This window comes from Venturia canescens, chromosome 6, assembly GCF_019457755.1.
Source record: "Venturia canescens isolate UGA chromosome 6, ASM1945775v1, whole genome shotgun sequence".
Taxonomy (NCBI): domain Eukaryota; kingdom Metazoa; phylum Arthropoda; class Insecta; order Hymenoptera; family Ichneumonidae; genus Venturia; species Venturia canescens.
This window is the reverse complement of record NC_057426.1, coordinates 2,440,691-2,454,036: the sequence shown is the minus strand read 5'-3', so window position 1 is coordinate 2,454,036 and position 13,346 is coordinate 2,440,691. Positions and strand designations below refer to the sequence as shown.

At 44.7% G+C, this 13,346-nt stretch overlaps 1 protein-coding gene across 2 annotated transcripts in view; it reads right to left on the bottom strand.

Moving 5' to 3' along the window:
* LOC122412075 (lachesin-like) overlaps positions 1-12,588 on the bottom strand; it is an 85,106-nt gene extending 72,518 nt beyond the window's left edge. For both annotated transcript variants that reach the window (XM_043421352.1, XM_043421353.1), the window contains exon 1: positions 12,110-12,588. The gene's annotated coding sequence lies outside the window, so the exon portion shown is untranslated. The remainder of the gene's footprint in view (positions 1-12,109) is intronic.
* Between the last annotated feature and the right edge of the window lie 758 nt (positions 12,589-13,346).

Sequence of the window (13,346 nt, the reverse complement as noted above, 5' to 3'; positions counted from 1 at the left end):
CCATCTATTATTTTCTCCGAAAAATTTCATCTCAGACACTTTGTGATGACACTCTCATTTGTTTATAATCCCCCCGATATCTACAGGCTCTTCAGTAATTAACTTGTACGGAATTTCCCTATCCACGATCCAATTAACGTGGGAATGAATATACGCGTTCGTTTCGTGCATTTGGACTATTTCACGCTGGTTCCACTATACCTTCCGATATTAATAAATTATCCGGGGCGCCCGCGGTTAGGAAGGATAGGGCGACGGGGTAGAGGCTATCAACGCATTCATTAATCATTGCTTATACGAGATTTTCACACTGTAACATCCTGCATACGATCAGAGGTTCCTGCTCTCGTCTCACAGCCAACTATAATATACAATGCCGAATACCCGGGAGTGTCCTCGTGTAGGAGGCATTCCGGGACTAACCGCCGCATCGCGGAATTCCATTTTATATGCACTTCTGTATTTATAAATAAATAAAGAAGAATGGCTCGTTCTGTTCGGCAACGAAGAGCTTATCGTCGGGTAAATGCGAAGCTCCCATTTCTGCGTGACGTACCTCGCTGATTTTTTCCTTTATTCGAAGGGACAATGCCCGATGAATGGGACACGAAAAAAAAATAAAATCCTTGCGAAATACGGAATTAGTGGATTTGTTAAAAATTTAATGCGTACGGCGAAAGTGTTGGCATTTGCAGAGGAAATAAAGTAACACGGCGCGATCGAAGCCAGCAACGGAATATCCTGTAGGTATGCACGAATACATCGAGGCAGCGCGGAATAGAAGGGGATGAATTTTCAGGGAGCATAATCCGCCGCAGTATATAGTCCTCGAGGTAGAAATCCGCTGGAGCCGATGCACGAGGAAACGATCGCGTCGAGACTATATATATATGCATTTAAGAGTGTGACACGGGGTAGCGGATTCGGTCGGTAGAGCGATATCGCTGCTGTTGCTCCGCTAGTCAGGCCCAAGGGTTAAATGTACGTGCCCGAGCTTCAATGGCATCGCACCGTTGAGAGTCAAATACGATCGTCAAAATACAACTGACGAGGATTTCAACGCGGAGACGGCGAGAGGGATATGCTCAAGGGCGAAGGGCCAAAGGGACAAAGCGAGGGAGGGACGAGGAGAATATAATCCGCTGAGCAAAACCTGCTCGGTTCGCTGAAGAGCTCTTAGTCGTGAGTTAAATGACGAGGAGACACGCACACCCTGATGGAGATGAACGGAAAATCGCTGTTATCGGGATTTTACTGCAGCCCTGCGCAGCCCTGCCCTCTCGTACTTCGGAATGAGAATGAGCTCGTTTCTTGAAATACGAAAATTCTGTATTTTCGGGATTCACATTTTTTTCGGCATATCGTTCGGCACTCTTGAATCGATACGATAATTCAATAAATTGAAGATTTCACCTTCACTTCCGGATAAAACGACATTTTGTAAAGCTTCAGCGTTTCCCATTGTTTTACGTTTCACGCACCGAACAAAATCTGTGAATTCATTGTTAACCGAGAATAAAATGAATATAAATTTTCACGAAAACCAACCAAGTAAATCAACGCGGGGGATCAATTTTTACTTTTTTTTGTTACCGATGTCACCAAGTTTTTCGAAACGATTGAATTTGACTATTTCCAAAATGCGAATGCGCAGAATCACCGAATTCGCTAATAAAGATAAATAAATCGCATGCCTTTGGTCGAATGCGGATGTCGATGGGAAACAACGAATTTATTTCTCCCAAGACGATCTGCTCTTAGAATGCGAGACTGATCGGAACTGTGACTAATAAAACGAACGAACCTTCATAATAACGGATGTTCGCCATGGTATTTCAATCCCTAATTGAATGTATACGTATCGACAAGTGTCAATCGAAATGTCATTTTCATCCGCAACGCCATCGGCAATAATATCGCAAAATAAGCATCGTCAGCCTGAATTCCCAATATTGGTACAGAGTAAATCAATTCAATGCTCTCATTTCAATTAAATTCAAATCCTTGATATTGTGCGTTTTTGACAGGTCGAGTCGTAGTCGACGCAACGTTAAATTAAATACAATTTCGATTTCCCTGCGACGCGGAAATACTTGATAAAACTGAAATTATGAAAGAGCCAAAAAAGCTTTTTAACCGACGAGCGATTTGAGGAGGTCTCACAAAAGAATAATTGCTAAATAATGAACTTGCTGCGTCATATCGTAATACCGGAAATCCTACTTGTGAGCATCGAACACGAGTATCACGCGCGTGTATTCGAAGCTTCATGCCAGTCACGTAATTATTTCATCGATGCGGGAAGAAAAGTTTGCGCTTCCCGGCGCTTCTTTGCATCGGTCGGAGCACCAAGACTTTTCTAGAATAAGAAAAAGATGGGGAAAAATAGGGGCGGGAGAGAGGAGACGAGAACGTTCCTGGTATCTCCGGAGAAAGGAGATGAAGGGAAAAGCTGAAAACGTGGAAAAAAGGTGGAAAGCGAAAAGTAAGAAAATAAGGAGAGGCGGGGGCAGGGGCGAGTCTACAGAGTACCGAGAGCGCAATGTCGATTCACAATTCTAGTCAAACTTCGGGTCTATCGCCTGCCTTGGCAAGACTAGTCTCGGGGCTCTCACTTCTGTGCCCAGAAGAGTTTCCCTGTCCACATCTCTCCTTTCTCTGCCTCTTGCTATGCTCGCAAGTAAGTCGATATTTCCGGTTTCAATGCTAACTTCAAGTGGCTCTGCGCCTCTCGGACTTTACTTCCAGCCTGAGGAATGTCTTTACGTGCTCCTCGGATCCGAGGGAGCCAAAGCGCATATTCTACGTAGCCTGACATTGGAGTTCAACTTTATCTGTATACACACGCGCACAGGGGCGCACTTGTACAGAGCGTATACGCGAGCTCAAAGAAAGCTCGCTGTACCTCAATTATTTTGCCATCTTACAGAAATATTATCGTATTTTTGGGCAATATAAACTTTGCATCGGACGCGCGAGTTGAAATAACCGGGAGATACAGAAATAATCGACTTTGTGGGAGCATCTGAGCGCGGCAACGAATCGTACTGTGTACTCGTAAGAGAAATTCCAGGGGGAAAGAATGATTCAAACGCCCAGAAATGGGTCCTTTTATTCGGATTTTCTGATTCTTATTCCTGTCGCTTCTCTTAAAATGAAAATAACGTAAAAAATATCTCGTCGTTGCTTAAACTTCTGAGCTCGTGAAAACTGTCCGGAAGTCTTCGGAGAGTGCCTTCGGACAAGGTTCGTGCTGGGTATTTCTTGCGTTTCTATCCTGTCACAAATCCTAGTTCTCCCGCGCGTATCTTCAATCACGGCTCGAAAGGGACGTCGTGCTTTGAATTTCGAGTGTGCCAAGTATGGAATGCGGTTTCGGATGAACAAAAAGGACCATGTCACAGGAGTTGAGAGAACAAAAGTAAAAGAAAGAGCGCGAAGCGGGGATAGTGAGAGACGAAATGACGGAAAAATGGACGAACCGCAGCACTCGAAGTCACGTCTCCGTACAAACCCCGTGTTTTCAACGCTCCGTGCATGCGCCTGTGTGCGCCCGTGTGTATCCACGTATGGTCCAAAACAAACGAGCGTCGAACTCCGTGAAAACTCTTGCACCTTCGATGAGCGTGAGAGCATTTTTAGTCGAGGTTTTCCTCCGACTGGCGCGCGCCCACTAAAAGCCATCGCACTTCATTGTACCGCGAAGTTTCTAGCCCGTTCGCCAACGAGCCACATCGCTTTATCGTCGACGAACATCGAAGCTCGCTCAGGCCTCTAAGAGTCTCTATCACCGCAACAAGTATACACAACGTGTCCAGAGAGTTGGACCGGAGCCGGGGAGTGGATGGACCGTAAAATTCTACGGTGACAATTTTTCGCCAACTTTTTGTATGGAAGACAACATTTACGAGATTTCTGTTAATCCCGAGAACTTTGGGTGCAAATAAATCGAGATATTTTGGTGGCCTGACAAAAATCTGCGAAATTCTTGCACTCGCGTTCGATGAGTTAATTTTTCAATTCGCAAGCTGAGCTTGCATTACGAAAATACGAATCTCGACATTTCTCGAAGGGAGCTTAGGCCGCGTTGTTGGATGGATTTATCGTTATGAAAAGAGGCCGCACGGAGAGTCGGTTACGTTCCTGTCAACGTATATGAAAGGAAGCGGCAATATGAAAAGTAAAAAACGAGAGGCGAATGAAAACGAGTATAACAATACGAATGTACGCCGGTGGCAGGGAATCATAAAAAGGAGAAGAAAAATGTACGAAAAGAGAGTGAACAAAAATGAGAAATTATTTGAAAAATGAACAGAACAACAGAAAATCAGCGCTGAGAACCCGGCGTATTTGTGCAACCAGCGACAATAAATTCGGCGGGAACACGCTATTTTGCACCGAAACCTATTGCAATAAATATACAAGCACGGATGCTCGAGCACTCGCGTCCAGTGCAAACCGAGAGAGAGAGAGAGAGAGAGACCGAGCGAGCGAGAGAAAGAGAGAAAAGTGCGAAAGGATGAGTGAGAACAGGAAGAGATGCATGCGCACGGTTATGCTCTGATCGTGGCTAAAGGGATTGTATGCATGCGTTCACTCGTTTTACGTATACATAAACTAATGTAGTGCGTATAGAACAATTTGGTACACCATATTTTTGCCCGCTCCCTCTCCCGCGTCACTTTTGTCGAGAAAATACAAAAATCGGCATCATTATGTTGCATTTTTTCGTTTTTTAAATATAAAATCACGGTTATTGCTTTGCGAGAGAAATGCTTTGAATTATTTACAAAATGATCACAGGGTTCGTGCGTCACAGCACTGCGATGGGACTTTTCGAAATATATTTTCTCAAGATTGGATCGAATGTGAAAAGTACGATTGCAGAAATGTTCTCAACGCCACTGACGAGAGCACTTTACACATTCTCGGCGTTCTGGCACAGAGTCCTGTCAAGATTTATTATCACGGTACGCCAGAGCAATGGAACTGCTCAAAGAATTTTTGACAATAAAAATTGTGCGGTTATCGTGCTCATACCCAGGATCGACGATCTCGGAATGTCCCTTGGCCATTTTCCCCAATGTTTCGTGGCTAATGAGTTATCCTGGTCCATCCAGGCACATGCATAAGAGAGAAGAGAAACGCACGGACGCACTGGACAGAAAAATTCCAATCGAGAGCCTCAACTTCCAACAGCCCAATGGCGAGAGAATAAATTTTCTTCTTGAACTTATTATCGATTCACGTACTTGCAGTTTGGGCGTGATTTCTGCTATATTTTTTAAAATGGATCTTTGCTCGTTGACGATAAATGAAAAAAAAAACAAAAAATAATCATAATAATGTGAGTATAAAAAAATGGACTGTTCGTCGCCACGATATTCATTAGCATTCCCCATGTTTTTCTTATCTCTCAATGCAGTGTGCTAGAAAAGACTTGATCAAAAATAACGACGGAAATAAATAGTTTATTTGGCATAATCTTGAGACCACCTTGCGGAAGGCAATAGACACTGGAGATCATAAAATTTAGTTTTCTTCCTGATTTACGTCCGGACATTAATTCACGATCCAAGATTTATCGTCAATGAAAAATGAGCTTTTACGATCAAGCAAAGTAATTTCGATCGTCATAAAAAAAGTAATGAATCTCCGTCCGTCCATGGAACGGGAAAATAAATCTCAGAAGCTTTTTTACGTGAAGTGGAAATAGCTACTGTTGCATCGATTATGCGATGTTCCTAATTTAATTGCAGAGTTAATTGCTATTTATTTAGGTATTTTTCTCCCGAACAAGGCGAGGGAAAAAACGCTTGGAGAAATGAATTTTGACGTGACGAGTAATGAGTTTTCATTCGAGACGAAGATTTTCAATTTAATTAGCAATTATGCTCAGAGCTCCAAAGAAAATTAAAGCAACAACGAAAAATCACGATATTTTGAATAAAAAATGATACTGAGAATGCATAAAGAAAAAAACGGACGAGTTACAAAGTGTGGGAAGAAAATAAGGAAATGATATTGAACGAAAGTGTTGAGTCGTCGCTCCGAAAGCAGCAAAAGTGTTCACAGTCGTATTGCACAGAAGCCGCGAGTACATCGAGGCTCGAATCGACGTGCGTGGCAATCGAGAGAGCCTAAATTGCAACGAGCCTCTCGTATGGATGAAAGTGAAATGGCAAAGTGCTTTCTGCATTCTCTATCATGAGCTGTCGACGCATAATAAGTTTCCTGTGGAAATCTGTACAGAATGCGTGGATGAAAATTTTTAAAACGATTGCCAATCTAACGGGAATAAACGAGCGAACAATCGCAAAGATGAAATTGATCGAATCCAGTATATCCTGATCGATTTTTCGTTTAATCAAAACTTCTGGAATCAGAATATTTGAAAAATAAAATAAAACCGATGGACATGCATGGGAATAAATATTTCGATTAAAACATTCATTGCCCAGAGCGATCTATCGGACTTTGAGCAGTTTTAATCCCTCGTCTGTGCCCTATGCGCTTTATTCATATCCGTTAAATCCCGTCGCTTGCGACAGATTTGTCTCGACCAAGGTACACAATATCAGCGTATAGCAGCGACGAGACGCATCACCATCGAGGGACACGTTCACGTTAATTCCGCACTCCAGTTTTTCTTTATTAACAGAGACAAGAAAAATTTTGTTCCCTCAATTTCTGTTCACCGTCATCGACTTTTCCCCTTCGCTTCGAAAAACTCCACTAAAATACGCTTGTGCGAATTTCCGAAAAGATTTATTCCCGACGCGCAGACTAAAAAACTGCGACGACGTCGATCAAATCGAATTTGAATTTTTCTCATCAATCACTGCATATTGCAAAATTGGATATTGTAAAATTCTGCTCAAAGAATCGAAAAAATTTCTCATGCAAATACCAACTCTGAAAAGACTTTTTTTCCAAGCAATCGATTTTTGGACTCGCCAAATTTTATTACCTACCGTAATCCAGCACGAATTTTTATAAAAGATAAAAAATAAATGGCAAGCCACAACGACGAATCTATTCTGAGAGAGGGCGATACTGCCAGGGAAGACTGTGACTATTCTGACGGAATAAATTCCATTATCTGGTATTCGTCTCTCTTGTATCCCGAGTAGGGTGACATTGTGTGTCCTCTTACCCACGCGCTAGACTCACTATCTACACTTCGTACCATACAGCAGTGAATATGTCTCGTGTCGCTCGAGCTCTCATGTGGACCGGGTCACTAAAGAGTCTGCTGTATCGAGGTCACGTTAAACTTGAATTGAATTTACTGTCGAAAGAACGAATGATGCTGAAAACACGGTGATAAACCGTACGGATGGCTCTCAAGCAATTTGCATGCTCTTAATGCTAATTTTTCAACTTTAAGCTGTTCAAAGTGGCTATAAAATTACGCAAACACGGCGAATGAGCTAACCGATCCGGTAGGACTTGGATTCTTTTTTATAAGACGAAAAAAAACTGTATTTCAATAATAATAATGAGAAACGAGAGTGTATCAAAAGCAAAAAATATTACTTCCGGCGCACGGTGAAATCGCGAGAGGGGATTGAGCAAAAGCGTTAGATTCGAAAAACTGATCAAATGGGCCGCGAATTACCAATTCACGCGTTTATTTTCGTGTGCTTTGTAAATTCGCTCGCCAACTATCGATCCTTTTGAAATACAACACTGATAAGAGTTCGGTATCGCTCGACGAGGTCTAATGTTTATTGTAATTTGGAGACTATGAGAAGCGAGAGCGTGAAATATTGACAGTGATAAAAGCCGATTTTGGAATGAATTAAAAAACGGATTCACAGGGTGAAGTGGTCCCCGGATTCGTTGAACGAATTTCGTTCCCTCTCACACGGATTACAAAAAGCGATTTTTTTTCTCGAAAAACTTTGAAAAAAATACTGAAAGCTCGTAGTTTTCCTCGAAATACCGATGAGGGATTAATTAAATCCGGGGGCTGTTAGCACATGCCATTCGAATTGTAAAATAATGGAGCCCGAAAGAAGCAAAAATAAAAATTTCGATATGAATAAATTGGGTGGCTGGTTGGATTTTTTTTCAACTCTGTCATGCGAGTGTCTAGGCGCGCGCGTACACACGTGTGAGTTGGTACATTGGTAGACGAGAAAATTCACAGGATCGGTAACGTGGAAAGCATATTGAATTTTTGACCCGGGATATAATTTACGTCGTCGCGGACGCGCCGCTGACCGAAACGATAGGGGTATCATTGTATTCCCATTTCGAATGAAATTTCATAGCGGATGCCCGAGGTTGCACACCGGCTCGAAGTCTCGTTGCGGAGAGAACAAAAAAGAGAGAGAGAGAGAGCAAGAGAGAGGGGGCAGGGAGAGAGAAATAAAGATAACAGAGGAGCGAGCGAGAAAGAAAAAAGGGATAAAGAGAAAAGAAGAGATAAAGAGAAAGAGAGAAAACACGAGGATGAAGGGGGAAAGAGAGAGAGAGAGAGAGAGAGTGGGAGAGTAGAGGGAAAGCGCGGTGACATGACAAGAACTCGTAACATCTGCTGCGCTTTGGGACTTTTTGCAATAAAGCACCACCTCTATATGGAAACTCCCCCGTCTCTGGTTACGAGAGGGTGAGTTCACAGCGAGCGTTCCACTCCTTCTCACAAGCCCGCCAAATCCCAGAAAAACCAGTGAACCCACCAATGTGGCCTTTTTAAACTAAAATGAGAGAGATTAATGCGAATTCATCGAACCGATTCTAAAGCAAAATTGAAAAACAACGAGAACGCGTTTCAAAATAAAACAAGTCTGAAATACTATTTTATTCAACGCGGCTTTTACCGATTGATTCAACGAAAGGACAAAAAATGTGTTTGCAAAAATAATTCGATCCAACGTTCAATTCAAATAAATTTCTACGGTTTAAAGTTTAACTCCAACATCCATACGCTGTAAACATTCGAAATGAATGTACCATCGGTACCTAGAAAGATACGCAGTTACAAAATCGTTGTTAAAGCCAATTACTGAAAATTATTTGAAAAAACATTCCATCGGGAAGCTGCCAAGATTTTCCCGGAAGCTCGAAGCCCTCGAATGATTTTTCCCAGAAAGAGCTTGCACATCCATTTCAAAACCGATGCTTTTCTCAGTGTAAAAATAAAATCAAAATAAGTATAAAAAAAAAAAAGGATTTTTAGTTATTGAAAAATCGAGATGAAAGTTTATTACGTTACATCAAGTCTGGAAAATTATACGGCAAATGAGACTCAAGTCCTTCGACATAAAAACACGTGATGAAACGAAAGAGTACTACGCGTAAATGTACAATCGCTCGTTATATAAATTTTCAATAATCTGAGAAAAGGAATGAGCTTTCAAGCGCGAATAAAAGCGAGCGCGGAGGTTTAAGCTCGAGGGTGCAGTTTCAGCGAGGGGTTGGACTAATACGAGAGCCCACTGGGAACAAGCCGGAACACGTAAGACGCATAAAAAAGTATTCTACCCAGATTATCAACAGGTTGTAAGCTTCTCCCGCTCAGGCATTCATTGGCAATAATCCAGAGAGGAAGTTTAGCATAAAGAGCGACGGAAGAACCAAGTCGGGGAGCTCTTACGGACTACCCTTATCATCCTGTCGACTTTTTTTAAGTGTCAACTTTTTTCTTGCTTCGTGCCAACACTCAATACCGTGTGGAACAATAAAATATGGCTTTGTAGTCGCTGTTTATGGTGCGGGCTTCGTCATTTCTTCACTCGTTTTCATGCAAGTATCATGAAGAAGCATAAAAAATAACCACTTTTCGTGAACCACGTACGAGTCACTAATTTTTCACAATAATTAAAAATTAACGTTCCCAAGTTCCAAAAGGAAGAAACGGAAGCACTTAAATGCGGAAATAAATTTTACGAAAAACAAAGAATCATGAGGTGGCTCAATAAAGCTTTTCTAATTCGAGTAACGACGTTACGCGCCTTCTAAATTCCCGTACATTTGTCATGGCTTGTAAATGTACACGGAGGAATCTCGATTACGGGAACAAACGCCGGAGGGTCGTTTCAACGCCGTGCGTCAAAGAAAATGAAAGAATGAAATTTGCTCGAACGGGTTTTACCGAGCTTGCTACCCGGAATGCTGCGGGGCATCGAGCGGTGAAAACAAAAAAATGTGAAAACGGAGAGGGAAAAAAACGACAAATCTGACGTTCCACTGGTGGAAAACAATCGAGAGGCAGGCGTACAGAAACGAGGTGAAACTGGACGACGCTACGAGGGAGAGGAGCCGGAGCAACATCGAAAATTGAACGGTCAATACAGAAATCCATCAGCGGGCAATTTAAAGGAAAAGACTCAACCGGGCTCCGGCTCTGGCGCGGCTACTACTAAAACCAAGAGCGCATCAATAGGATCGAGATATAAAAGTACCGAGAATGGGCACGAATATCGAGTGAGAAGTAGAACAATGGTATAACGATGAAGAGGGTGATGTTGAAGAGGAGTTGAGGGGTTCGCGGGAATCGGCTGCGGCAACGGTGGTGGCTTTAGTGGTAGCGTATCGGTTAACGCACTCGCGATACTCACTCATCGGCAATCAATCAATGAACACCGTTTCGTTTTTCCCCCTTCCCCACCTCCTGGATATGGGACAGGCTTTGGGTGTTAAAACACGTCACGTTGACCTGCCCTTTTCATTCATGCCACTCTTTATTTTTCCCTCTCATTGGACACCGAAAACCAAAACATGACCGAAGAAATTTCTTTGACGTTCACGTTTTGGCGTTATTGGTTCGTGGAAAATTTTATTTTACATCGAACGAGGAACTTCAACAAAGTCGAAGTGCTCGCCGATAAAATGAACGCGGAAGCAAGCGAATTCCCGAGGCACTAGGAAAATGAGGCGCGAATGATAAATATGAAGAAAGTATACTCGAGCGTCGATGAGAGAAGGTTCGTAAGAACCGACTAATATCCCGAGGAACATCCTGTGCATTCGAGATCGTGCAAGCGCCTGTTTCGGTGACGGGTATAAACTGTGGGCCCTCAATAAAGAAAAGCTCTCTCGAGAGAAGCTGCATTCTTCGTCGAAATGGCACGCAGAGCCCTGTAGTTCCCAGTGCGGAAGTACGAAGGGCCGAGGAGCCTCGAACAAGGCGACCGGGTTCTCGGACCCTCCCTCTCGCTCCCCCGTTCACGAAAGTTTAAAGATAAACGCTTGCGCGACTGCTGAAAAGAGGAAGGATAGTTGAAAACCGCGCCCGATGGAGGAGCAAATGAGGTGTGACACGTCGAGGTAGAAAGTTGCGCTAACTTTGGGCCGTCGTGGATAATCGTTCGCTGTGCACCGGCAGGACTCTCACCTGGCGACGTCTTGGAAGCGCATTAGCTCGTAACACCAAGCGGAAAACACGAGCCTTTCGATTTACTCGCGGACGACACCAAGTCCAATTGGTAAATAAGGAAAGCCTGAAGCTCGTGAAATAAAGTGTCGGAACTGACGACACCTGCGCTGTGAAGATTCCAACAACTTTATTGACGATCCAGAACGACGAAATTACTGCATACATTCATTAATAAGGTGGAAAGCATGATCGAATGTAAGGAAAACTTGGCGCGTTCGCGGGGGAGGCCTACAGAAAACGAAGCTCCGTGAATGGAGGAAAGAAGCCAGTTGACCGAAAGCGAATATCGTTGAGGAGGTGAAAAGGGATGGCGGCTGTGAGTTTCAACAGGTTTCTCGAGCGACACGACGACGACGCCGAGTCTCCGGTAGTCCAGGTTCGTGTGGTCCACGGAGAAGGAGTATGCGGGCCAGTTATCATTGGCATCCTTCCAGGGTTACTCCGGGGTGAAATTGACTTCCGGTGTGCATCGTCTATTTCCGAGAAGGCAAGAATAATGGAGTATGGAAGGGGGGAGCTAGCCGGGGGATGAAAGAATGAGAAATTCCGTAGGTTGGCTTGGCAGCGCCACTTTGATCGCACTTTCTCTAAAGTTCACGTACGATGAAAATTTGATCCGCCAACAGCACGCGACGAGGATATTGAAAGCGTATAATGAGGCACGGACACTCGAGCTCCGGAAACGCAGTAGCCCGGAGCACTTAGCATCTATAAGCTACTTACGCTCTCGATAGCTTGCGGTCTTCGGGAAGGGGTTTCCGGGAGCTGGTACACCGAACCGATTCGCCGACTCGAGGACGATTATTCCCCGTCGGATCAATCCTCGTCGTCATCAAAGATTCCAAGAATTCGGCGCAAGGATCCCCCCCCGCGTTTCGCCAAGCGCCAGGATCCGGTGAAATTTAAACAGACGAGCACTGTAACCCGCGTTAACTGAACACGCGACAAGTTCGTTTGCTTGCCAGAACAGGGAGCTTCGAGGGAATCGTTTCTTCCGGTTTCGGAGCTCAGACAAGGCGAAACCGTTGGAAGTATCGTTTCGTTAAATATACAACGAAATGTGAAGTGGAGATTGAGCGGAGGGACGAGAGGGCACAAGCACGAGTTATCGTTAACCCGATTTGGTGCAGCGCGCGTGGTTCAACTCGTGTGGGTGTCGCGGTGCGACTGTAGCACAATCGCTACTCTCTCATGCTCTTACCGCCGCTCTCTCCTCTTCTGCTTCGCCTCCTCTTCCTCTTCCGTGCCTCGTCCTCCTAGTCCTTTTCCTCCACCACTTCCTCCAGCGTTATATACAACGCGAGCCTTCCCCGCGCGGTAATAGTAGTAGTAGTAGTAGTCAATGTACCCTCCCTGGCGCGCCGCTGCTCGCCTCGGCGTGACTCCCGCGCGCGTTTCCTCTCCCGCTGTCGCAGCCTCGACTAGCGTGGCCTAGAGCTTGCAGCCACAGAACGGAGGCATCCCTCGAACCGGGAGAACGTTGCTCGCGCGTAGAGGACTCCGGAACAGAGGAGTCCGCCGTGCTGCTCGGCTCGACTCGCACTTCTGTCGGAGCCTCGCTCCCTGTATCTCCTTGCCACGGGATCACGTCGCACTCGCTGTGCTACCCTCGGGAGCCCCCACTGCTACCGCGATCCGGCCGCGTGGCCACTCCCACCACCGCGGCGTGCACTCCCCTCCTCTCTTTCTACACGCAGCTTGTATCGCACTCCGTTCCGTATAATCGAAATTCTCGTCCTTTTTCGCTCGACCAACCGCTCTCATCCAGTCGCCCAACACCCCATAATTAATGCGGCGTTTCTCTCCGTCCCAATGACTGGCATTGCTAACGTTGCAACGCCGTTCCCATTACCGGAGCTTTCGCCAAGGATTCACCGACATCCTAGCCTCCGTGTCACCATCCCACGACGTCACATATTCGAGAGAATTCCATCGTTTGATGTCATATCTCGCCAGGATG